At 35.2% G+C, this 27,500-nt stretch overlaps 1 long non-coding RNA gene across 3 annotated transcripts in view; it reads right to left on the reverse strand.

Moving 5' to 3' along the window:
* The window catches only part of LOC136843295 (uncharacterized), a 571,224-nt gene that overhangs the window by 191,389 nt on the left and 352,335 nt on the right, over positions 1 to 27,500 (reverse strand). For all 3 annotated transcript variants that reach the window (XR_010854513.1, XR_010854512.1, XR_010854511.1), the window contains one exon: positions 20,712 to 20,815. This is a non-coding gene — a long non-coding RNA (uncharacterized lncRNA). The remainder of the gene's footprint in view (positions 1 to 20,711; positions 20,816 to 27,500) is intronic.

Genomic DNA, 27,500 nt, shown 5'->3' on the forward strand with positions numbered 1-27,500 from the left:
TATTATTAGGAAAGCTCTAGGGTTAGGTGAAAAATGCAAATGTGTTAGTCACGGTTGTATAAATAAGATTAGGTGCCGCTGGAAGAATAGTAGTTAAATATATATGGTCCAAGAATGGAAAAACATTGGAAGTGATACAAAATGTTTTTAGGAGAGTATGAATATTTGTTTTTCTGAGTTCAGAAAATATAAAAGTTTGTTGCAGTGGGTGATCTAACTCAAAGGTTAATGAAAACTAGAAATGGAGTTGTTCGTAGATATGGAGTTTCTGGAGTTGAGCAGAATTCACAAAGTCTTGTGGTAATAATGGATATTCGTAACAATACTCTGGAAAGAGAAAATGCCGAGGAAAAGAGTATGCTACATTGAGTGTGTTTGTAGCTAAAGGAAGGTAGGGTTAAGTAGTAAAAAGACTGGCCGGATAAGGAAATATAACGTTTATGGAAGGAAAAGGGGACAACCGGATGTAAGACAGAAGAGAAGATAATATGGAGGTAGACAGGAGGATAATTACTCACAAAAAAGGCGAGAAAATGAAAGTCAGCGAAAGAAATAAAGGGGGAAAGTCCAGCAAGAAACTTTCAGTAGAATACGATTTTTATCTAGTGGAAGTAAACGCAAACAAAATGTTAGAGAACAAATGGATCTTGTAAAAATAAATAAGGTTGCAGTCTGAAATGAATTAAGTCTAGGGTCGATGGGGTATGGAATGTGATGATTTAATATGTAAGATTGAAGGAGGTAGGGCTGAATGATGATGGAAACGAGTTAGTGTAAATTTGATAATGCTTGTAGTAGTGATAGTCAAGGGTAAACGGAAGGATATTACCTCTCTGAGGTTTTGTGGGTCTCAAAATTGATCTGTAGCAAATCACAGACTGAGTGATTATGGACATGGCAATATATTTCTCTTTTTGCTTGCAGATAATATATTTTCCATAATATAAAATTAGTTTTGGTGTCTTGTTGAAACTAAGTACCTGTGTCTTGTTGTAGTTTGTTACATTTGGAAAACAAAATCAGGAAAGAATCAAAATGACCCACTACAATTTTGACTACTAGCCAAAGATTTGATATTAGATATTTTCAACTTCTTGGCATGAATGATGCGTTAGAATTTCTGGTTCTGGGATCAAGGAAGTGAAAGTGCTTATGAAAGCTTCGAAATGTTAGGTGATTCAGTGTTCATTGTTATTGCAACTATCCAATCGAATTTTTTGAATAACTCTGAATAACTATTGAAAGGTTAGAGATTAATTAAGATCCAAACTTTTCATTATTTCTCTAACCATTCATTCTTCGTTCTTTTGTTCATTAAAGAAAATTCCGTTTTCTGTGTTATTAGAAATGTCATCTTATCAGCTTGAGACGGTCAGTCGCCACCAGAGAGAGAGAGAGAGAGAGAGAGAGAGAGAGAGAGAGAGAGAGAGAGAGAGAGAGAGAGAAATGACGAAACATCCAAGGCTATCTGCTTCTCGGAGGAAGAAAGTCGTACTGGTTCTTGATAAGGGGTAAATATTAGACAATTAAGATTTCCTTTTCTTTTTTAATTTTCTTTTATTTGAAGGATATCTTCTCAAACATCTCTGAAAATTGTTGATAAGATACCAAGCAAAATTGGATACAAAGTCTTTCTTAAGGCTTTAACAATTTTTGTTTCCGCTCTCTTCTGGAAATTTCGGTCATCTGTGTTAAAATGAGTTTCATATGTTTAATAGGGCGAAGTTCCACTGGTGTGTGAGAGAGAGAGAGAGAGAGAGAGAGAGAGAGAGAGAGAGAGAGAGAGAGAGAGAGAGAGAGAGAGAGAGAGAGAGAGAGAGAGAGACTTATGTTAACATTATATTTACTTTTACTTAATTCTCCATAAGGAACCGTACCCAGGCCAAAGAGATCGTAAGAAAATCATTTTTGATTCCGCTCTCTTCTGGAAATTTTGGTTGTCTGTGTTAAAAGGAGTTTCATATGTTTACTAGGGCGAAGTTCCCCTGGTGTGTGTGTGTGTGTGTGTGTGTGTGTGTGTGTGTGAGAGAGAGAGAGAGAGAGAGAGAGAGAGAGAGAGAGAGAGAGAGAGAGAGAGAGACTAATCTTAGCATTATATTTACTTTACTTATTTCTCCATAAGAAACCGTACCCAGGCCAAAGAGGTCAAAAGAAAATAATACCTATAATTCAATTAATCTTAAATTCTTTGGATATCTCGACTTCATAACAGCTTTGCAATACCACTCTGATTTCGTCATGACATATACCTAAGTGGACTCATGAGCAAATACTGACTCGGAAGCTTCAAAGTACCTGTTGAGTTTAGGGACAGTAATTACCAGATGTCAAAGGGTTTCATAGGAAATCGATAACATAATCGCACTGAAGGGAATATTATAGTACTGGCGTTCTCTGAGTTTATTAATCGAATAAGGATATCTTTATTATTTAACTACTCTTGACAGCCGTACAGTATACCATGTTTTCATGGGTTCTTTTCTCGCGAGAGAGACCCGAGGTTATCGAAACAAAACAAAAAACTAAGCTAATAAACAAGCATGAAAACTCGTCAAGTCGTTAAAATGATATTCATGTTCTAAATTACCTGTCGTTTTGAATCTTAAACTGACCTGAAATATTAGCAAAAACTGTCATATATTGAAGCTAAAATTTCAATATCATAATGAAATACCACAATCCATTTCAGGGACCGCGAGTCATCGTTTTTCCTTAAATATCTTTCAAACTAATTATTTGATCGAAATAGTACTTTGACAGTGTACAAGACACCTCCCGCTAATTTCTGGTAATACAGTGCACTGTCAAATGGTTTTAGTCAAGGCGTTTACTCTTGACTTACACGGTGTTGCCAAGCATCGCTAAACTATGCATTCGAACGTCCTTTATCCCCATCCCGCCCCTCCCTCTCCCTTCCCCCTCCCCATCCCTCCCTCAACCCACTTTCCTGGCCTCCCCATCTCCGCCCCTCCACCTTTCCTGTCCATGGGGGATAGCGGACATTCGATTGCGTAGACTAGTCCTGCTGACTCATGCGACTTTGCCTTTAAAAGTCAAGAGTAAACGCCTTAACTACCACCATTTGACAATGCACTATATTATCAAAAATTAGCGGGAAGTGTCTCGTACACTGCGTCAAAGTACCATTTCGATCAAATCATTAGTTTGAAAGATATATTTTTTTTTTATATTTTATTAGTGTTTGAAAGATATTTGAGAAAAACGATGACTCGCGGTCCCTGAAATGGATGCTAAACTAGACAGTAAATTTGGAAATATGGATGTGGTTTTACGTGAACGGAAATGAGGCATATGATTTCCAATGTACACTTTTCGTGACAATACTTGTATTATTTATATATATATATTTTTTTTCTCCCAAAATACGTGTTCAGTGAATAATAAAGAGCAACATTATTTTTTTATTTGAAAAAATTTTTTTTTAAATTATAGGCAAAATAGGTGTTCGGCAGTTCTACTACTGGTAACCTCAATGTTCTGTTAGAGTTTGGTGGTTTTAAAACTCCCTTGAGCATTTTAGCATTTTCTCTTTCTTTTTTAGTATACACACAAATACATACATACACACAAACATGTAATGTATATATATAAATATATACGTACAGATACTGTATATATATATATATATATATATATATATATATATATATATATATATATATATATATATATATATATATATATATATATATATTCATATATTCACACACATATATATAATGTTTTTCTCTTGATAAACGAACAAATGATTTATTGTCACAGTTGTTTCAAAACCAAAAGGTACAGGTTCGAATCCTGGGTGAGGCAGAAACACGTATTTCATACAATTCCTTTTGGAAGCTGTTGCCGAGGTAAAGTGAATTCTATATATCATGGGGTGTTTGTTGCCCAGTATCTGATATTATAACCGACTCGCATATGAAAAAGCTATCATGAATAACTATGTGTAACACACAAAACCTTTTATGCAAATCTTACATTTTATCAAAAATTAATATGCTATAAGATCGTTTATTTGAAAAACAAATGATTACGTAATACATGAACCATTCCAAAGTATGCCTAAATGGCCATATTAAAATTTTTTATATTCCCCATCATTTGCAATGAGCTAAAGCTTTTGATCTGTCAAAAATGTAACGGTATTCCATTTCAGGAAATACGTATTAATATATACCTGTTTTCAAAGAGAGTCCACCTAGCCAAAATATCATAAAAAATTTACTCTCTTTATAAACGCAGCAAATTATTGGTCTCTGAATTCACGCGATGAATTAAACCGTTTAGACAGGGCTTCGGTTTATTAAATCCTACTTTGAAAATGGCCATGTTCGGTTTTCGAAATGTCCTTTTTAAGTGGATGTAATCGCTTCAATTGCAATATTAAAGAGAGAGAACACTTTTCTAACTCCCTAAGACGGTGGAATGATTTCAGCAAATCTAGTCAAAAGTATTGTACCATCGCTGAGAAAATGATTAGTACTAAAAATCAGTCAGGTACCTAATCGATTAATACTTGCCAAGAACAACTCCTTCAAGGGTCATTGAAAGGCAAGGGGCTAGCAACCTCAACCTTGAAGACATTTTGGGGAAACAGAATACTGTACAGTTCTGGTGTCGCCATCCAAAAGGAAAAAGATATATCATGGAAAAACACAACTAAAAAACTGTTTTCATTGATAGGGGAAGCAATGGCTTTACGAAAAAAAATGCGCTATGTTCACTGCAATATTGATATTTCGTCTGTTGTAGTCAAGATGCACAGAAAAATTCCAACATTAGCGGCGCAATATAATAACATAGAGGGGTTACTTGAAGTAATCAGAACCACTCTACACACCCTGCACACATACGCACACTGAGGGCCTTGTCTCCATCATATACAAACTCCCTCTCTTCATGGATGCAAGGACGTTTTCATTGCAGTACCTACTTCAATCTGCCTTTAAATCGAAATATTGGTCTTTTTCTGATATTTCTTCCAACCCGTTCAATGGTACAGTACATCCTCAGAGTAAGTGTTCTAAAAAAGACAGTAATTATAAAAATTAGGTTATCATTATCGATCCACCATTTTGTCATGAGCTTTCAACTAATGTTGAATACTCCACTGGAATTAACAGGAAAATAAAGCTAACAATTGCAGCATAGTAATGACATAGCAGTGTTGACCTAACACTTCAAAACTCCCATGTCATATCAGACTCAACCTTCCTTTTCTATATAGGTGTGGGATCGTCTGCTTTACATTGTGGGTCTCTCCCATCAAACTGTGTAACACAGTCTGGTTTCGTGTCCTGAATATTTGGAATATGGCACACACAAACACTGAGTTTTGGTGTGTATTCTACAGGTTAATCGAAATATCGTTATAACAGGGTGAGCATCATAGCTATCTACATCTCCTCACACACCAATTTCAACTTAATACGTCATCGGGAAAATGGCATTCCAGGCACGTGAAAACCCACCAACAAACTCATTCTATTGCGCTCTGATTTTGTTCGAGCTGAGAACCCGATTCAATGTAATTCCAGTTTTGACGTCAGGAGCCCTGAAGCTTCAAAAAGGAAACGCCGATGATCCTTTAAGCTCGTTATGTGGTCTTTCTTTCTCCTTCTATACTGGTCAAGTTTGTTTTAAATACATACATACATACATATACATACATATGTATATATACAATATATATATATATATACATATATATATATATATATATATATATATATATATATATATTTATATATATATATGTAAATATATATATATATATATATATATATATATATATATATATATATATATATATTTATGTACACACACTAGATATATATGTGTGTACACACACACACACACACACACACACACACACACACACACACACATATATATATATATATATATATATATATATATATATATATATATATATATATATATATATATGAAGGTCCATATAGACATTATCACTTACCTAACCATGTATCTATTCACTGATTGTAGAAGGAACATAATACAATACAAAGGTACGTGATGTTTTAAGAATTTGTTTTTTAATTTTTTAATATGTAGAAATTTTATTCCAACAACTTTTCCTAATTACTACAAACTAATCCATAAAACACCTTAATCTACATTTTAAACATCTTGTATATAGTAAAAATTTTTAGGTGAAAAGAAGAAAATGTCCGTTCTTAAAAAGAGACAGAATTATTCCGAAGTAAGCCATCCCATAAACGACGAAAGAAATATCCGTAAAGAAAGAATCATGTCTAGAAAAGAATTATGCCTAAAATAAAAAGGTTTTCCCAAGTAATGATAGATCTACCTTTGTGTATTATTAAAGGCTGAAGTAAAATCAGTTACTTTATAAAGGTAAAGATGAAATGTGTTATATATTACAGAAACGAACAAAACGCTCTTCCTTTACTTTTTTTTTTTTTATTTTTCCGTATATTTGGAGATTTTCATGAGGATTAAAATCACCGAAATCCCAACTATACATTAGCAGGGACAACCACCACAAACAATGAATAACTAAAACAAATAATAATCATCGAATGATGATCAATCACTTTGAATAAATTGCAGGGTAAAGAGAACCTTAACTAGTGGTACTGGAATAAATATTGCGAAGAGTAATAAAAAAAAAATCAAGTAAAAAGTAGGCCGAAGTATCTTGGGCGCAATCGAGTTTTCTGTACAGCGTATAATACTATATGAAACTTTCAGCCATGGTCCATGAAACTCTTAGCCGCGGCCCATGAAACTCACCTACTGTCCGGCGGTGGCCTGTGTTGATGGTACTTACAGCGGTGCCAGAAGTACGATTATGGCTAACTTTTACCTTATATAAAATAAAAACTACTGAGGCTAGAGGGCTGCAATTTGGGTTTGATGATTGGAGGGTGGATGATCAACATACCAATTTGCAGCCTTCTAGCCTCGGTAGTTTTTAAGATCTGAGGGCGGACAGAAAAAGTGCGGACAAACAGACAAAGCGGTCACAATAGTTTTCTTTTACAGAAAACTAAAAGCTATTAGGCTTTCCAGGAAACTCCTGTTTCCGTCCTGCGAGAGAATGAAATGGACAGAAAGAACTGTTTCCCCGAGCTATTTATATGAAGGACAGGACGTCTCATGGTAAGGGAGCCTAGCTAATAGGCAGCATCTTCATCAAGGCAAGAGGCCCACATACCGTGAGATGGCCTGCCCACCATATAATTAGTCACCGAAAATTTTCTTTGTGTTCATTTAATTCTCGCCGAAAAGGAGATTAGGAAATTACAAAAACCTCATTATTTTTTACAATATTAGCCAATGAAAGCTCACTGCTCAACTTTTAAAGATCCTTTTGTATACTATAATTATAATGATAATGATGATAGTACTAATAATAATACCATTTGTTTTTGAACAATGGAAAACCAGTAACACCAAATTTTGAAAAACTTGAATATAATATTAGTCAAACTTTTCTAACACGTCTGATATATATATATATATATATATACATACATACACACATATATGTATGTATGCATGTATATATACATATATACGTATATTATATATATATATGTATATAAACATACATACGTGTAAATATATATATATATGTATATATATATAATATAATATATATATATATATATATATATATATATATATATATATATATATATATATATATATATATATATATATATATATATATATATATATATATATACACATACATACATCCATTATGTCCTCCTGAGCTGCAGACTTTTCCTACAAGCTTGTATCTAAGCAGGAAATAAAAGCAGAAACTTTCACCTTTTAAGGCATCAAATAAGGACAACATTTTATACTTTAAATACTTCCAAAACTGATTTTGCACTTTGTATGCAAATACGATGAAATAACTACAAAGCAAATTGTGTGAGTTAATGTTCACTTGCATCGTTTCTCAGAAAAGAGAATCCTGAGACGATAATAACTCTGGAAAGATGCAACGTAATTGCTAATGACTTAAAGATAATGAGTCCTTTGTGGCACATAAGATGACTCAGAAATATTCGGCAATGGTACCACATAAAGGCCACCAACAGTCGCGAAAATAACAACACTTAAGTTATTTGCTTATTAAATCTAATATATGTTTCCACTTAGGAATGGCGCAAGGATACTAAGCGGAAAATAAATTCTCTGAGTACAAACATTTTTTTCATCTTCACTCAAAATCATACAAGATAAGACTCATAACCACGGTCACATGACACGCACGCATACTCACTATATAAATATATATATATATATATATATATATATATATATATATATATATATATATATATATATATATATATATAAATATATATATATATATATTTGAAAATTAAGCCTATGATAACGAGAATTGTGTTTCTTCTTTATCAGCTGCCTTTGAAGCAATGATCCCAGATAATTTCCAATCATTCATTCATTCTTTCAGTCAATCAATCAATCATTCATCCCTTTATTAACACATGCTATGGAATTTTTGCGAGGCAAACATTAGGCATGTAAACAAGTTCGAGCCTATTGTGAATATCATGTAGACTTACCTTTTTCTATAGGCTCTGAACACGTTAATGCAAGTAGTCTTCATAAGTAAAAGTAATAATGAAAAATAAAGGCATTTCCGAGGAAAATACAGTCAAAAGCATATATTCACAAGCAAATATCTGAGATTTGTACCGAGAAATTATATGATCTATGTACAGGTTCAGTTACTTATTCTTCCGTGAACTGTTACGACTCAAGATCTATCGTGTTCGTAGTTTGTAATTCACCGAAAAAAAAAAAAATGAAAATTTCAAGCGCCATATCAAATAATCATTTTACACAGGCTTGCAGAATCCTCTGATCTTTGCCATTCAGTTAGATCTTGTCAAAATCAAATTTGCAAAGACACTGGCGTATTACAGAGGTTAGTACATCTGATATTCTATCCGAAATACGTGCTGACCTCTGGTGAATTTTGTTTCAAGGAGAGGTATAGAAGGATTTCTTTACGCAGAGTTAAATCAGTGAAAAAAAATATGACAGAAATGAAGACAGTCATAACGCAGTACTTGCTTTACATACACCACTGGTTTAAAGGGCATCAGAAATGCAAAACGTGCTTTAAAAGAGATGTAATGCACTAATAAAAGTGATACAACGTTCATTATCTCGGACTAGTTATGTTGAATAAAACAGAGAATCTTGAGGCCAATATATTCGACAGAAGAATCGAACGAAGAGGAGGAAGAAATAGAGGTTACTGATAGATGAATAGGTTGAAATAAGGTGCAGATGATCAATATTGTACAGGAAATTTGTACAAGATTTTTCTCTGGTAGAGAATATCCTCTTTTCCGAGATCCTGTGTCAGAGTGACTCTGTGCCTGCTCTTGAATGCAGAATGCAGAAAAGTATCGTTAAAAAAATAGGAGTTGAAGAAAAGTTCAAGTTAGCGCCACTTGGAAATCGTCGCCGTATAACTTTTTCTGAAATGTACTGATATGAATGAATTTGCCTTTAAATTTGAAGTATGAAATATTGAGCGTAAATTTTCATACATTTTTCTTCTCTTTTTTTATTTTACGTTAGTTTGATTATGTAAAAAGAAGGGTTATCAGGAAGCACTGATATAAATTATATTACTGTAAGTACACGGACAACAGGAAAATGTAGCAAATCGGGCACGGCAGTGGTAGTGAATTGAGAGACCACAAGAGAGACATTTTCATTGACTGAAACGAGAATAAATTGGATATTTACATGTAGTAGAGTCCCGCACGCAAGACCTCTGCGTTCTTTTTTACGTTGAAGTAATGCTCCATATTTCGATTCCATTTGAGTATTTTATATTTATAATCTTTCCTGACCATTCTTGTCTACTAAATGGACACTATTAGCATATCTCACGGCATTTATAACAAAAGTAACTTCTGTTGTAAAATTGTTTAGGTCAGCTACCTTCAGATACGTAAGATTCACACAATTCTTTTCTTACAGGCTCTCCTTATGATAACAGATAGTATTATGAATTTTACATTTTGTTAAAAGGGGCAAAACCTGAGAGACGCAACTAACTTGAAAATATTATTTTACGAACTTTTATCTTTAAGAAGAAGCGGCTGTGAATCCGAACTAACGTAAATTTAAGAGCTTTTCCAAGTTTAGCGGTGAGCACGGTAGGTAAGAGATCTGCAGTCTGGTTAGGAAGACAATTTTCACGTGTTGTGTATTCAGGTAATAGTTGCCTTTCAGTGTCGTGGGAAATTCATAACTTTGGATAATGCTGTTCGTAAAGACATCAAGAAAAACAGAGCAAAAATATTAATATTCAGAACAAGAAAGAAGAATTGCGATACCAAGAAAAAGGCTATAATGACAAAGAACAATTGAACCGCCGGTTTAACTGCACATCATTCCATAGATATCCCGTAAAGACTTAAATTACTTGGGCAAAATACATAAATACTGAAGTTTATTACTGACTCAGACCAACTTCCAACGCTCGTAGAGAAATCTCTCCAATGGAATTTCTAGCACTGTATAATGCCTACAGCAGCTATACGTGGTTGCAAATTCTTCCACTGTACCATCGACTAAAAACTCATAATTTATTCTGCTTCTTTTTTATTAGTGTCATATTTTCAGTTCAAACCATTCATGAGTCTTTAGATACAATTAAAAAATTGTTTTATTGAACTTCATTCCAAGTACTCACCAATTCACTTTAGATATTTGTTAGAACTAGTGAATATCTCTTTTAACTAATGGTCGAGTAACTTGCTTGTACTGAACAAGCAGGAAATATCTACATAAAGCTGAGCAGATTAAAATGCAAAGTATCTGCCGGAGTTTACTATTATTTCTTGCTCAGTCCGGATATGAGAGTGAAACAGACCTTACGCTGTATCTCGTGACAGAACGAGAGAGAGAGAGAGAGAGAGAGAGAGAGAGAGAGAGAGAGAGAGAGAGAGAGAGAGAGAGAGAGAGAGAGAGAGATTTACAAAGATTGCTGAATTCACTTGTACAGGCTGATATTGAAAAGCGAAGCTATAAAGAAAAACCGCAAACCACTTGAAAGTGAAGCCAGACGAAGAAAGTTTCAGTCTCTTTCCCCAGGAGTTTGCGGGAGTGATTAAAGAAGTTCGTCCCTGAGATTCTCTTTGGAGGAAAAGACCATCAGTATTTTTCAGTTTGTAGACAAACTTCATTACTGGTGGAAAAGGAAATGATAACGAGGTAAAAGCAACGAACTACCTGGAAGAACTCCTACATACAAATAATCCTCTTGGCGTGTTGAGGTACGCCAAAGCTGGAGTTTGTGGACTGTTGAGGTATTTATTTCTTGCCTCTTGTTTGGTGTTACCGAGAAATGCCTTCATAATCTCTAAGAAACATTAGTTACCGCTCAAAGTTAAAGGGAGAACTGAATAGACAGATGAACTCATCTTATTCCATACAGTTGAAAGTGTTAAAAATGACGTGTGATTTATGAAATAAAATACAATTTACGGCACCAACATGCAAGAAGTACCAAGAATCTAAATTGTTCTTTATTTACCGGAAACGTTTGTAGTTTATTAGTAAGAAAGAGGAATACATATGTACACGTTGGATAGTACAAGATTATCTTTTTATTATAAAATATTTAGAAAATTAATACGATTTTTATGATAATACCGGCACCTACAAGATATAATTCGAGTATCTCAGATTAAGCATCCTTAAATTAATGTAATGGAGTTCGCTGCCGCACTTCGAATTAAGAAATGTATGCTTGGTAAAGCAAAAGCAACTGAAAAAAATATTCTCTTCACTGTGTTGGGCTTCATTGCCAGTACTCACCAACTTGCTTTAAATATTTGTGAGAGTAGGTGAGTGTTTTGTTCGGTTAAAGGTCAAGTAATATGCATGTACTGAACCAGCATGGGAAGCTTTGCTCAAGGCTTATCAGATTAAATGCAAAGTATCTGCAGGAGTTTCCTACTATTTCTTACTCAGTCCGGATGACAGGGCGAAATTGAACTTTTATTGCACCCCGTAACACAAACGAGAGAGAGAGAGAGAGAGAGAGAGAGAGAGAGAGAGAGAGAGAGAGAGAGAGAGAGAGAGAGAGATTTACTTAAATTGTTGAACTGATTTGTATTAGTTCAGACTGAAAAGCTCAGCCGTAAAGAAACACCACAACCAATTGAAAGTGAAACCAGACGATGAAAGTTTCAGTTCCCTTGCCCAGGAGTTTGTGAGGAGTGATTAAAGAAGTTCGTGCCGGAGATTCTCTTTGGAGGAAAACACCATGGGTAACTTTCTCCGTTTGTGGATAAACTTCATTACTGGTGGGAAAAGAAATGATGACGAGGTAAAAGCAATGAACTACCTGGAAGAACCTCCCGCATACAAATAATCCTCTTGGCGAGATGAGGTACTCCAAGTTGGGATTCACTGGCGTCTGTAGACTGCTGAGGTATGCGTTTCTTTATCTTTTGTCTGTTGTTACTGATATGTGTCATTGTAGCCTCTAACACTGTTTCTTCATGCATAAGTAATAGAATTTGCAGCGTACAGGTAAAGGGAGAACTGAATAGAAGGAAGGAACATAGAATTTAGGCCAAAGGCCAAGCACTGGAATCTATGAGGTCATTCAGCACTGCAAGGGAAATTGACAGTAAGATTTGCAAGGTGTAACAGGAGGAAAACCTCGCAGTTGAACTACGAAATAATTGCAGAGGGTGGAAAGTCGGATGGAAGAAAGAGAATGTGAACGAAGGTACAGTAAAAGGAATGAAAGAGGCTGCAGTCAAGGCCCGAAGGAACGCTGCAGAGAACCGTAAGTACTGCTTGTAGCGCAACACCTGAGGTGCACTGATGGCACTACCTCTCCCCCACCCGCCACCCCCGCCATGGGGAGAACTGAATAGACAAAGTCATTCTTTTCCATAATGTTTATACTATTAATAATGACGCGTGATTTATGATTATAAAATCCAATTTACCGCATCAACGTGCAAGAATTACCGAGAATTACTGAACGTCCATTATTTCCCGGAAACCTTAACTGTGATCAAATGTCAATGGTTTAAAGGGGAAAATTTTTACATCTTAGATAGTGCGCGATGTTCTTATCATAATTAAGTATTTAGAAAATTATTACGATAATTAGGACAATACCATATCTGCAGCGTATAACTGTAGCACCTGATATTAGCATTCCTAATATTAACTTATTCAGGGTCGGTACCACACCTCGGATAAGGAATGTATCCTTGGTAATGCAAAATCAAATGGAAAAACATTCACTTCATTGTTGTTGGGTTTAATTCAATTACTCACCAATTCGCTTTAAAAATTTGTTAGAACAGGTGACTATTTTGTTTAGCTAAAGGTTAAGTATATTAAACGTGCTAAGCCGGCAAGAAGATTTACACAAGGCTTAACAGATTAAACTGCAAAGTATTTGCAGCAGGAGTTTACTATTGTTCTTGCTGCATCCGGATATGAGAGCGAAACTAACTTTTATTGTACAGCGTAACACACACACACACACACACACACACACACACACACACACAGAGCAATAACAGATTTATCTATCTAAATTTCTGAATTCACTCGTATTAGTTGATATTGAAAGCGCAGCCGTAAAGAAAAACCCCAAACCAACTGGAAGTGAAGCCAGACGGAGAAAGTTTCAGCTCTTTTCCCCAGGAGTTTGTGGGGAGTGATTAAAGAAGTTCGTCCTAGAGAGTCTCTTTGGAGGAAAACACCATCGGTATTTTTCACAGTTGGTGGACAAACTCCACTACTGGTCGGAAAGGAAATGATGACGAGGTAAAAGCAGCGAACTACCCGGAAGAACCTCCCGCATACAAATAATCCTCTTGGTGTGATGAGATACGCCCAAGTTGGGATTCACTGACGTCTGTAGATCCTTAAGGTTTATGCTTCTTTACCTCTTGTTTGTTGTTACAGAGACGTTTCTTTGCAGCGTTTAACACTTTCTTCACGCACAAGGGTTCGACGTTACTTATGCATGAACTGTTTAGACAGAGAAACTGGTCCTTATTCATATTGTATATACTCTAATGATGACGTATGATTGATGAAATGTAGCCCAATTTACGGAATCGACAAGCAAGAATTATCAAGAATCTTTTAATGTTTATTATTTACCAGGACTGTTAGCAGAAATCAGATATTAATCATTTATCAGAAAGAAAGAGTAAAATAATTGTTTATGTTAGAGAACTGTAATGAAACGACCAAGCTCACTTCTGCGTTATAAGTTAAACGAGTGTAATTTAAAGCAACTATGTCTCAATCTCATTGAAATAAAACTTTTACCGTTAGTGTGTGTGCATGTTAAACGCGAACAGGTGAACTATAGCCCAGCAAATTGCCTAATGAGATGGAGATTTAAAGAGAGTCAGGTGAAACATGTTTTAGAAAATTTTCTTTAATACTCTGGTTTTCTTCCAGACGCTGTATCCTTGGAATCCAAACCTAAGAGTAAACTTTCATAAAATAGTGAACAGTAATTTCTTGCATTATAGACTTCGTAAATGAGTAAACTTGAATCTCTTAATGTTCTTGTAAAACGAAAACTTTAGGTAACCAGCTTCAACATAAGATTTAGAAAAATCCTGGCGAAGAGGCTGTCATCTATCAGGAAAATCCAGGTTTAAACGCTTTGGGAAAGATTTTCATAAAACTAAAGTGAAATTACAATTCACGGAAAAGAGTTTCCATAATTTTTTTATTCAGGTTTCTAATGACATAAGTCTTGACACTTAATTCATTATATATATTCAACCTAAGTAATTGCGATCTTCTCAAGATAAGCTTGAGGTTTATCATCCTGCTTAAAATAATGGGTAGACGCAAGAGTTATCCACTCAGTATTTTCAAAATAATAGAAGTATTGAATGGATATTAGATAAAATAAAAACGAAAATATACTAGAAAGTCCCTGAATATAACTAAATTTTCATATCTACATTAGAAGGTTGTCAAAATTAGCTCATATATAAAGAGACTGAAAATTAATTCTGAATTCGAGAAGATTTCCAGAAGCGTAAACAAAAAAACAAGTTTTGCAAGATGATCAACGACAAGAAGGGCGAATGAAAGATGAATAGAATGGAGATTGACACTAATAAAAAAAATTAATACGGAAAATTTATCCCGAAGTGAACGCTAAGAAACCACGAATGGAACATTATTTTGCTTCACCAAAAATAGAACGAGAGAAAATCCACGACAGAGTTTGCTGAGAGGAGTAACGTAAAAACGTTCTCAGGGTCCTACGGGATCTTTCGTCGAAAAAAGCCAAGCTGTTGCGTTAAGATAAGAGAGTGATGTTACAAATGTCTGAGAACTACGAACTGAGTAAAATTACGACTCCCACTTTGAGAAGAGAAAAGAAAGCAAGTTATTAAAAGGTATATGATTATAAAGAACGGATAGTTTCCTTTTTCAAACTGCATCAGAATTTTGACAAGAAAGTAGTCCAGGCTAGATGTCTTGCTGTGCCTTGAGAAAAACTTAAAGGTCATTATAAAAGTGTAAATGGAAAGCTTTTGATGAGAAGATAGATGAAGTAAACTTAGGAGGAGCTGGAGCCCTGGAATTGCACCGAAAAAATAGCAGACCATTAATGGGACTGATAAAAATTTTCTTCTCGCCAAAATCGCAAGACATGGGTGTATCAGAGCAAACGTGAGGAGAAAAGTTGCACTCACATTTTTAGATCGAAAATAACACTTCAGCAAAAGTGAGCAGATTTTTCCTCTAAAACACGTGCGTAACATTTTGGTTAATGAACGGAATGTAGAATGTTTGCACGGGCTACAGTTCTGATTAGAAGGGAAGTGAAGAGAAACTGCAAAGGCTACGGAATGAGTAGCAATGTTTGCAATAGGAAAAAGATAAAAGTATGTGATTTAGGGTAAATGAAACTAGGAAGTGGTAATGAGTGTTAGAATAGAAGGTGAAAAAATAGAAGTTATTGATTCATATAATTATTTGGGATTAAATATATCGGAGGATGATATGGTAAGAGAAAACGTTGAGTCAAAGAGTTAGATGGCTATTATTGAAGTAAATCAACAATATATGTATAAATAATTTTTGGGAAGAGACTTTGAGATTTTATAAAAGCAAGTGCTGGAATATATGGTAGGCCTGTTGAGTCAACTTTCCTTTACAGAGTTAAGTGTGAATGTTGAATTAGAATAAAAAAAGGACAAGAGATTTTGGACAACTTGCAGAAAGGGAATCTAAATTTCCATGGACGTGCTATTATATTTCCCTGTTATAATATCGTTTCTCTTGGAATTAAAATGTTAAAATACTTGTTGCTGTTTCCAACGAAAATTTCATAAAATTTCTATTGATGAAAAGCCATATCATGAAGTCATTAAATAAATCTTTAATGATGGTGATAGAATAGAATAGAAAATAGAATTTAGGCCAGAGTCTAAGCGCTGGGACTTATGGGGTCATTCAGCACGGAAAAGGAAATTGACAGCAAGAAGGTTTGGAAGGTGTAACCGGAGGAAAACCTCGCAGTTGCACTAGGAAACAATACCTAGAGAGGGTGGAAAGTCAGATGGACAAAAAATAATACGAACGAAGGTACAATAAAAGAAATGAGAGAGGCGGTAGCTATGGCCGGGGGGGGGACGCTGTAAAGACCCTCAAGTAATGCCTACAGTGCACCAACCACTCCCCTACAGGATTAACGATGATGGTGATGATTATCATCATGTTCATTGCCTCCAACGCCCTGTGACGCAAAGGGCACCCATGAAATTCCGTTACTATCCACCACCATTCTTATGTGATATTTCATGATATTTCATGTAACTAAATAGTATATCACATCAGGAATTAAATATAAGCTTTCATTTTTAAAGTATCACTACTGCATTCATGTTGGGTTTAAACTGCCTTTTTATTTCTGGGGGTTTGATATTTACGCTCCTTTTTAAAATAATCATGCTTGTCAGTCATTTCAGCTTTAACTTTTAAATCATTTCACAAGTTTTTCTCTCATTAATTAAACTGTATTCCACAACCAGTAACCCTGAGTGAACAATTTTCTCAAAGTCCGTTGTATCAAAATCTCTTGAAAATAAAAGCACTTTTACGACTATTTTTTTATATATATAATTATCATACCATCGGTCTCCTTAAAATTTTCGGTTGTTACGAGGCTAACCTGCAACAAATGTTACTCTGACTACCGGAACGTTGGCAAAAACCCCAGACCTATTATTTTAACAGTTGTTGAGAGAGGGAATGAACTGAATTGAACTGAATATAGAATTTAGGCCAAAGGCCAAGCACTGGGACCAATGAGGTCATTCAGCGCTGAAACGAAAATTGACAGTAAAAGTTTTGAAAGGTGTAACAGAAGGATAACCTCGCAGTTGCACTATGAATCAGTTGTTAGGAGAGGCTGGAAAGTAAGATGGAAGAAAGAGAATATGGACGGAAGTACAGTAAAAGGGTTGAAAGGTTGTAACTACGGGCCGAAGGAGCGCTGCAAAGAACCTTAAGTAATGCCTACAGTGCGCCGCATGAGGTGCACTGACGGAACTAGGCCCCCACGGGGGAGAGAGGGAAAGTGGACTCTCTGGACGCATAATCTTCTGAAGGCTCTGAGATAAGCCTATGTTAATTTTCCTGAGCTGAAAGAGGCTATAGAACTATTTAACGAGCATTTCGACGCTCTTGAGAATATCCAAACTACTTGTGAACGTTCTATTACCAATGAGAGAAGCCTCAAATGGTTCATGAACGAGGGTAAGAGGTTGCTCACAGAAGTGTGAATTTCGAAAATATTCTCTTAACTCACAACTTTGCAATTATAGTTAATGCCCCTTCTCCGATTTTTTTTTTTTGGCATCACTCCATCCATAAAAATATTACATAGACATGAACGCGTTTCGCATTACTGTCTCTTATGCTTGTATTTCAGTATATGCGTTCCGGATGTCTCTTATGCTTGTATTTCAGTATATGCGTTCCTTCCGGTATCATTCTCAACAAATTATCTTCTGTACCCTACATCCTCAGTACTCTTCACATAGCATCTCTATTAATTCTTTCATAAGCTTTTTCTATATCCATTTCCTTAATCACCACACCCTCCTCCTTTTACACACAGACACACACACACACACACACTGTTCTTCCCCTGCCAGTCCTTCTGTCAAGTCTTATTTTCACATACAAAATGCCTTCATGCACTTTTTCTGGTGTAATAATAACTTGAAGTCCTTATAATTATCACAGTCTACTAGATTAGCTTTATTTTATGCAAGGGAACATTTATTCCTCTCAGGCATTCATTCAGAACCTTATCCTCATCAACCATTCAATCACACTTTTCCTATCTTTGTAATCTCATCAATTCTTGGCTCTCCACATATCTTCAACATTCACGTCCATAAGCATTTTCAGTTTACATTAATCCTTCCCATTCTTGTATTGTTCTTCTCTGCAAAGCTTTCTTATATATTCCACATTCAATAGATTTTCAAATTTTGTGAGATATGTTTTATTGTGGGTGTCATTTCTATTACAGTTTACTCATTTTATCTCATTTGTTTCTTTTAATCCTCTCGTTAGTCGTTACGTATATCTTATTCCTCAGATTTAACCAGTAGTAGAACTTCACACCCGTTGTTCCCTATAACGTCTTACTAATTTTTCCATATTACCTGGTTCATCTAGCCAAACGCAAACTTGCAAAAAAAAAACCTGGTTCATCTAGCCAACCGCAAACTTGCAAAAAAAAAAAGTTAGTTTACTGTTTTACATTTTTAATATATTTGTACGACCCCATTACACAAGTGAAACCACCCTTCCCCACTTTGCAGAAATAGTGATCCTGGAGTGATACCAATACTGTCCGAGGGTTGTATTAATGTCCATTTCTTCCCAGTACTGAACTTCCCAATCACTTAAATGTCCACCTGATACACTTCACCCATACTGATCAGATTTACAAATTCTTCACAAACCCAGTCAACTTCAGTATTTGCTTAATAAGCCCTCAGACGTTCCTATGCCTTAAGGCTTGAACCCTGACAATTGTGGACAGTTCACTCTCGCCCATCACGTACGAACAGTGCTTTTACCGAGAGCTGATATTTCTGAAAACTCGCCAGACAAATGAACTATACTATCTCATCTTGTTATCTGATACACAGTTTAACGGTCAAACAACTGAGTAATTAATTGAAATGAGAAAATTAAATTTTAGGGCAAACGGTACAGATTAAGCCTGGCAAAATTATGGGGAACACATTTTAATTTGCCCAGAGTGCCACTCGCACTTATTGACTGATCCCTTGCATGTGCAGGAACGGTAGCGTTATGCGTTACTGTGACCCACAGCAGGAACTGCATTTTGTACTACGACCCAGTATGCCTATATGTAAAATCTACTAACTATACGTTTATTCATTTTACATTAAATTATAGATGCCTATTCATGGGTGGAACCATATTAAATAAAGTTACGTTTGTAAGAATAGAGTAAAATGATGAATTCTGCATGAAAACTACGGCACATATTTTAGAAAAAAATTATTTTAATTACGTGGCTGTGCCTTTTGTTAGATAGTTTACTCCATTTTGGAGCATATCATGAGCCTCTTTTTATCATTTGGTTTTAACACCAGAATGGCTGAACCTATGTACTCTATATATATGTACAATGGCTAAGGTGTCACTTTCGAGACCTCTGTTTTTAGTGCTTACTTGTCATTACTCATTAGTATGGATAGAAAATAGCTGGGAATTAATTTTTATATTTATCTTCGGGGAGAACCACACAAATGGGAACAACGAATCAGGAACATCATTTTGAAAAATATTGAAAAAGCTTCCCCTACCCCCCCAACCCCCCAGAAAAAATACTGATCACTAAAAATGTAGATTTGGTTATCGCACAAGAGAAGCTTTGAAAATTCATTTTATTAGGCATCGTACATACAAACAATGAATCAAAATCATGAAGCAATTCGTGCATTATTCTTTAGAATGCTCAAGTTAAAGCAGTATCCTAGTTTCATCCTCAGTTCATTATCCATATTTGTCACATACTATGCAAACTGTGACTGTAGCCAATAAACAATTTTAATTTTTTTCATGGATTTCGACTGCTTCTAGCAACAGTGGTGACACGGTACTAAGTATCTGAGTAAGCTGAAGAAATTGTCATTAAGGCAAGATTTTCTAACAAGTAATTTCCTCCCTCCAGGCGAAATGTAGTTGTATCTTTAGTACTATTAACAAACAGCTTGGAAGGTTACAGAATCCATGTTGTACATACTAAAAGTGTCCTAGGAGACTGGCGTGATGTCCACAAAATGAGTTAAAATGAAATCACTAGCCTCAGATCCTAGCCACGTGACTCGTATTTTAAACCAACTTGAAACAACAAAACCCAGTGAGAAAATTCAGGCTATAAAGACAAGCGCTAGGGCACGACCAACCATTCAGAATTTAGGACAGTTAAATGAGGGAAACAGAATACAATAACTCATTGCTAACACTAACAGCATGAAACTAATCAACATTTGGATCACTGATTTCACAGCCAAAACTAAGTTAATATTTTAGGTAAAAGATACGTTTTAACTTACTTAATCCCAAAGACATGTTGTCCTGACGATTATCTGCACAGCCAGATTCCTGTGCTTAACCTGGCAAATACAAAAGCACGCTGTCAAGAGTTTCGCCAAATGATCTGCAACAAAGAGAATTTTTTTTATACAAAAACCGCTGTTACTTTTGACTTAATTCCAACGCTCCCTTCACTGTCACTTTGACCTTAAAATCAACTTTGAAGGTATGCATTCATTTTATGAAAACTAAGCAATAACACTTAAATAAGGCTGAGAAAGTGTTCCACGAAGTATCCATTTCAAAATACACAAAACCAATTTCCTAGAAAGCTGAATTTTAACTTAATGCCAAGACAAAACTTTAATTAGCACTAACACCCTAACATAAGACATTGGCAAAAGTAACAAACTTTTAACACTGAATGTACACATCATTATTCAGATAGCAAACTGGTAACGAACAGTAACTGGAAGAGACAGTATGAACAAAAAACCAATACATCTACTGATGCAAATACTTACAGATCTCCTCCCACCAACACAACCGAAATAAAAAAATACAACCGGAGTCTAGAACTATGTTATTCACCAACACAACCCAAACAATAAATACAACTGGAGTCTAGAACTACGTTATCAACTAACACAATCGACGCTCAGTACGGAAATGCTCTACTGTACTATTGCCAATAAACTCGTCCCACCTACGCGATATCATCCAAGTCAAGGACTGTATAGATGGGTAAAAGCTCTCTGCGTGCCTAGTTACACCTACTGAATGTACGCCGGTGAGTATAATTGTTCATTTCGATCAAATGGTCAGTTTCACCATAATATTCTTTCTTTCATTGTAATGTTTAATATATCTCTGTTCATTACAACATTTAATATTCCTTCTTTCATAAATGTCCTTTATTCCCTGCATTTCACCTCTGAGCAGGGCCGAACTAAGGGGGGAGGGGTGACTTCGGGGCCAGGGCCCAAACCTTACTGTCCACCATAATTTCTGTTGATAAGACCCCATCAACAAAGACTTTGCATCTACTTCGTCCATGGATAATTTCAGTTAGTTTTACCTATTTAGTAGCTATATCGTAGTGACGCAAAACCTTCCCGCAATCAACGAAAGTGATCAGATGGAGAATTTTAAATTCCTAACACTGATGCACAATATCTCTTGACAATTATTTGATTTGTGCAGCTCTGGCCTTTTCCCAACCAGCTTGTTCATCTCTAAGCTTTTCATCGATATCTTTCTCCAGCCTACTGAGACTAAGCATACTGAATATTTGCATTACAACTGACGTACGTGCAGTGCCTCATGAAGTTACCACACTCAGTCAAGCTGGGCTTTTTTGGTACCTTTGCTCTGACTTCCAATGCCCAAGCACCCTCAGGTTTTGTTTCTTCATTCGTTATTCTGGTAAACTGTCGACTTAAGTTACGAGATGTCTTCCATTTTCAGCTCAAATCATATCTGCAGTTATTCCATCATAACCTGGTGCTTTCCATCTTTATTATCGACTTCAGAGTTTCTGAGGTAAAGAAAAGTAAATTCCCCACTTCGTTTGATTCACAGTAACATTTGAATCCATCGTTGCAATCAGGGTTCAACGATTTAAAATCTTTTCTGACATTTCCTCCTCCCCTCAACTCTCTCTCTCTCTCTCTCTCTCTCTCTCTCTCTCTCTCTCTCTCTCTCTCTCTCTCTCTCTCGCTTTCCTTTTTGTCCCCTTTAAACTCGCTTCTAATAAGGAACCATCGATCGCCTGTAAGTTGGCTAAGAGTAAAAAATTGATATTTTTCTCATTTAATTCAATCATGTTTTAATGTTTTAATTTTCTTTCTATGAACCCCCTGTACCAACACACGTAATTTTGTTTCATAAGGGTTGTAGTTATATATATTGATATGTTTTTTCTCCGTCACGTCATACCGGGAGACCTTGGTTTGCGAGAGTTGCAAATCTGTTTTTTTTTTTTTTTTTAGGTACAAAAATGTAAGCTTGTATTTATGTCTTAGTTGACGATCCGGACGTGCCTAATGCAGAGGTGAGGTATGTTTTGCTAAAAAGTGATTTTTTAGGTATCCTTACTGCTGAAATTGTGTCATTGGATCAAATCTGACTAATATTTGGGAACCTGTCAATTTTATGTGAATTATAATAATTGTGGTATACTGAAGGAATTACAGCACAGATAAGGTAAGTTATGTCGTTATAGGGAAATATCCTAAACTTTGAAATTACCCTAGTCGCTGAACAGAATAGCTTGATTGATTACCTATAGCGAGGAAGAGGAAATGGAGAAAAACAAATCATTGCCAGTCAGAAAACTCTGAGGTAATTACAGGCATCGGAAAGAGATTACCATTTGCATCATTTCCATCTGTCCCGAAAGATATGACACTTCTACGATTTCCTAAAGTTCTCTTGACTGGAGGTTTTTGGCCATGACTCGTGATTAATGGTCCTTTTATCCCAATTCTTACATGTCAAGTCGGCTGCTTCATTTGCATATAAAAGAAAAGCGCCTCTTGCTGCCAAACTTAAGGGGAAACTATCAAGCATTGGGGACGAAGCTTTCGATAGGGAAATAGATCATTGTGAAAATATTTCTCAGTTTTATCAGCTTATTTAGTTCTTCTCTTAAATAGTATTTTGTTGTACATAGCAAATATATGTAAGAATACTCTTTAATTCTTACGCTTCTTTCATAGCTTTAATTCTAAGAAACCCACAATATCCAAAAAGAGAAATGAAGGAACTATTATGGAAAGACATTTGTATAATGCCGCGTGCATTTTACGTTTGTTTCGCCACTAAAGCAGTGGAACTATAAACAATAACTATCATTATTCAGGGCATAGCACGGGTTGGCAATCCCATTCCTTACACAACCTGTTTAGAACTGAAATTAAAATACCTCGAACTATCCTTCTCTTATGCTGTATGCAGATAATTTGAGGAAGTGTTTATATACGTTTGCACACATATGTGTACTTTGCTTACGTATATGGCTTACTAATACTAACAAAGCTGTAGTGCGTTTCAACTGCCACGAAGTTTTGTGTCTGAAGTTCTTGATAACAAGCGTACAAGGTAAAGAGTGACGAATGAGAGAAAAGTTATGGAACTATCTGTATCTGCGGCCTGGATATGTCTGTAGGCTGCCAAATGTGGTTTTTCTTGGGAATTGAAATGAGAAATGGTGTAGTAGTCGGTAGGGAATAAACAAGAAAAGCCAGAACCTTGTAGAAAAGTGGTCTAAAGCCTTGGTTGCTGTAAATTTATAGTTTCCGATACAAAATACGTATACTGAGAAATCCAAAGTGTTGCGAAGAAACTTTATTAGATTCTGCGTAAGAAAAGAGTGGATAGAGTACCAAGTTGATGGAAATATTGTTCAAAAGTGGCTAAAGGTGTACACGATCGTCTTCTGGTTAAACGGAAAGTGAAAGTCGATGGTATTTTAGCTTGGTGAAGACTGTCCAAAACATCTGATGAAAGCTTGGATGTTATTCAAGAAGATGAATAAAGATGGGAGCGGGAAAAATTATACCAAACTGGAAGGAGTCAGTAAGAAAAATTCAATAATAAGATTACTGAACACCAGGAATAATTGTAGTCCCATAGAAAGAATGAATAAACGCACTTAACAGCGCTAATACGAAAAGGAAGATCCGGAGCTACAGATAAATTGCACAATTAATCAAGTATTAATAAGATAAAAAAGTAAAGTAAGACAGATGAACAGCAAGTAATGACAATTCACAGCAAATATTAGCAAATAAATCAGAAATATTAAGCCGCAGTGAAGGGAAGCAAATATATAGTGGAAGATTAATGACGAAATAGATCTCACAAATATAGATGTAAATTGAGAGATGCTCTGTAAGTTTGTGAAGTTTGAAGATGTTTTAAGTGTGGATGGCAGTAAAAGACAGATCAGGTGTGAAATCGCGAAATTTGAGGGCGTTACTTGATATAGGGCGATTGACCATTTATATCATTTCCATCTGTGATGTAAGATATGGCACATCAGGAATTGATTCAATAATTTTACCTTTTATCTGCTATTACAGCTATGCGCAAATATTCATTTACAATGGCTGTATCTAGATAATTACCAAGCACTTTAAAATATGAAGATATATTCCAAAAATAATGCTCAGTGATCCGGGAAAAAATCATCAATGGCACATAAAAACGGAATTTTTTACATAGGGCTAACGTAACTTTTATTCTGAGAATTTCGGAACACACAGGCCTGTCTAAATGCAAAGCTATTCTGTATGCTTCACAATATTTTAGAGTACTCTAACACATGCATATTTTTTTTCTGACAGAACTGGGACTCCCAGACCGCAATAAATCTGTCACGACAACATTTAGGAGAGAATGGGAAAGTTTTTTTTTTTTTTGTATAGTGGCACGGTTAAAAAATACTTTCCCTTACACCCTGAACAAGGGACTTCAAATGAATCATTGATGAAACTTTAGAGAATATCTATAATACGAGATCTCTAAGAATGCCAATTGAAATAATTTTTAGGATTAACATAATTCCTGAGTGTTTTTGAGAAAATAAGGACTTACTATTTGCATGTTAAGAGATGCTGAGTATTATGGAGATTCTTTTATGGGTTCAGCGACATATGCCCAACAGGATTTTCAATTATCTTATATGAATGGCTCATCCCTTCTGGATCTGGCTAAACAGTGATATGAAACATGAATTATATTCTTTAACAAAATCATTGTCACAGTCTAGGCTTGAGCACTTAAGCACTTGGTGATGATCAGAATTTCGTTGTAGGCTTTAGAAAACTTGCCTATACTAATTAAAAAGAAACGCGCCACCCAAAAATATTGCCAGATCAACTCTCAGATACCGTATGGAAAGTAACAAGAAAGCAAATGAATGGCTGCTAGACTGGGAGAAATTCTGAAGAAACTATCACAGGAATTGTAAAATGAAGATCAACACAGACAATTCATTTCAAAATTAATTCTGTATATGTTTTTAAGGGGTGAAGACGAATGATGCGACACTGGGGTATTTATCACAAACTTGGATAACAACATTGAAGTAAAAAAAAATGGTGCGGAGTGAAATTTTCGAGTAGAGAAATAAAGCGAGCACACCTAAACAAGAATCTCTCCAGCAACGATGCGTTTTATCGAAGGTTTACGGTTTCCAGGGTGAAATCGAAACTTCTTCTCTGATAACTAAATAACTGAAGCAAGCAAGTTATCATAAGGAGTTGAATCTCAGTTTAGAAAGGTATGGGAAGTTATGGAATTGGTGACGGCAACAAGATAGCGGTCAGAACACCACAGACACTGGTCATACATGAAATCAATTTAAGTGTCGTAAATATTTCGAGAACAATGAGAAGACTATGATAGCAATGTAAGAATTGTGAATTAACCAGTATTACTTACAGGGAGAGGGAAAAAAAAAACATTTCAACAAAGTTTCTTTTTTGTGGTGGTCTGAACTTTGTGTACTATGTTATTCCTTTGTGTACTATGTTATTCCTGCCTTTAAAAAATTTTGATTGAGTTTTCTATTAATATTTTTTTTTGTAAATTTAGCAATTCACTGTGCCAGTTCTGAAAATAAGTACGCAGATTGGCATTAATAGGGACGCTAGTAAAACGAATACTTTCTTGACGTAGAACTTGATTTTAAACCACTAGAAATAAAACGGTGCAAATTCAGATCTCACAAACTTGAAAAAAAATGTATATATATGTTCAGTTTGTGTCCAATCCCGTTTTGAAGTTGAAACGAGAGTGATATTCTGAACACTTACAGATAAAGTAAAGGAAAGAGAAATCTTGCTCTTGACCAGAGGAGAAGCTTGAGATAAAGTTCCCAATATTTTTATGATTAAGTGGAGATAGAAACGGCGAATGACATATCTATTTCCATACTCGCAGGGACAATCAAACGCTTGAATCCTTACTTCCACCAACGCCAGGCATTGGGGTTATAACTGTTTTCCACCGGATGCTCTAGGTAAAAAAAGAATGGGTGTAGGAGAATTGAATGGATTCCAGAGAAGGGGAGTAATAACAACACGGATCACAAGCACTTGTTAGAAAAGCAAATAAATTGTTTTGATAAAATTTATGAGTCTCAGATGTATGTTTGCTGTCGGGTTATGGAAACATTTGAAACAGGGCCAGTTTGCTTTGATGAACTAAGTAAGGCAACTGAATTTCTTTTACATAAATTTCTTAAAGTAACACATATGACTGATATAATCAAAGTATTTAAGCATAATGTGGAACTTTTAATTTAAAAATTTCCGAATATTAATGATCACAGTTTCACATTTGTTCTGTAGATCATGATCATGAGAATATCTAGCTTGAGAAATGAAAATATCTTGAAATATTAGTTTAGACTTTTATTATAGAATCATCTTTAGAACAGTGATCAATTTAATAATATATGGTGCAAAGGAAAGCCATATTACTTCAGTGATGAAAAAGGCACAAACTGATAAATTACTCAGTTGTACATAAAATGTTGCAAAGGCTTTAATATAGCAAAAGCGTAATAATTAGCTATCAAAATCACTTGACATAAATCTGCCATCCTTAAAATATTATTGAAGCGTTATTTGCTTGCAAATTGAAAATTTAAACAAAGTGTAAAACACTTTACAAATCACTAAGTTTATTAGAATTATTTTTTATTATTTCTTCACTTTTTACCATGTTGATCATTATTCGATATTTTATATATATCTAAGTAGTTCACGAAACTTTAGTATTTTTACCTATGACCTCGA

The sequence above is a fragment of the Macrobrachium rosenbergii genome, chromosome 11 (genome assembly GCF_040412425.1).
Source record: "Macrobrachium rosenbergii isolate ZJJX-2024 chromosome 11, ASM4041242v1, whole genome shotgun sequence".
Classification (NCBI taxonomy): Eukaryota; Metazoa; Arthropoda; class Malacostraca; order Decapoda; family Palaemonidae; genus Macrobrachium; species Macrobrachium rosenbergii.